Here is a 1,451-nt window from a genome sequence, read left to right as displayed (position 1 = left end):
GGACTCACGCCAAACTTTGCCCCCGAAATGGATTGTGGGTTCGTAGTCTCAGCCTTGCTTCTACTTCTTGGAAACCGCATGCCAGAGAAACCGGTTGGACTACATATCCCAGGGGTGCGGGAACAGCGAAGACTTGATAGTAAACAAGAGTCATAGGGACACGTGTATCAGCTCGTTTGTTTTGGTGTCTGGGACAAAAGGGAGGAGGCGGAGGAAGGGAGCATTTTAAAGCTTTGGCCTCTTCTCTTCCTCTGGTACGGGTCCTAGCACTCCGAGCAGCCGCAGCCTCTCGCAGTACCCGTTTTTGGTCATAAACAGCCATAGTGTCTGGCTGCTCAAAGTTTGGCAGCAGGCCAAGGTATTGTTTTAGTGTTAGGGGAAGGAGATGACTACCAAAGCGGAAGCATTGTAGCCTCGCGAGGGACCTAGTCACCCACAAATCTCGGTCCCAGTCATGATGGGGACAATAAAGGTGGTGCTGGGCTCCAATGGAAAGAACTTGATTTTATTTTCTGAGCTTCTACTCGTCACCCCAAGACAGTAATTTAAGATTTGTTTGCCAACTCAATTCAAGTCACCCAACATTTGTTGCCGGCTATATGCCAGGCACTGATAGCCTTGGGAATGGGCAGTTGAGAGAGAAGCTTAGGGTCTGGAGATTTTACAAAGCTGTGAAAGGTGTGTACGATTACTACATGCTTTGAAATCGAAGGACGTCAAAACGCTGTTTTCCATTTTGACCAGCTTGCTCGTTGTTTACAGTAATACAGAGGGTTACAATGTGACTTAAACTGATTTGTGAATCATTATCGAAGTTTCTCTGGTGGGTATTTAGTAACCATATTCCCCCTCCCAATGGCTTCCCATTGATGAAAGAATGTCTTTCCACTTGTTTCCACCAAGAGTTCCTCCTTAAATTACTAATGCTTTGTCTGACTCACCAAAGGATGGCTTCTCTGCTTTAGATTCCCTTCACTTTAAACATGGCTGTCCATCACAGCACATCTAGCCTATAATTGTATGTTTACCATTCACATTACAAAGACATTATTAAAAGCCTTTTCCCTTTGAACCTTTAGTGTTTAATCATTTAAGCTATGCTTTAGTTTTTATATCTTTAGATCATTATATGTATGCTTAAAGTATAAGAGGAGGAAAAGTTAATTAGTAAGAAATCAGTAAAGTCAAATTTCTGAAAAGAGCCTAAAACCGTAGCTAATTATTTCTCCAATTAATTAATTACACTTCTTGAATTTTTAGATCTGCATGAAAGCCACATAACATATCAAGAAATCCAAAATTACCCTCATGTTGAAACACATTTTCAAATTCTTTTTAGGGATTCCCTGTTTAAGTGCTTGAAGAGAATTATTTATAGGATAGTCCTTCCTATCACAATAGAATGTGATCAAAGGCTTTACTTTCTGAATTCACAAATAGCAATCAAACAT

Source organism: Desmodus rotundus, chromosome 6 (assembly GCF_022682495.2).
Source record: "Desmodus rotundus isolate HL8 chromosome 6, HLdesRot8A.1, whole genome shotgun sequence".
NCBI lineage: Eukaryota > Metazoa > Chordata > Mammalia > Chiroptera > Phyllostomidae > Desmodus > Desmodus rotundus.
This window is presented reverse-complemented; position numbering follows the sequence as displayed.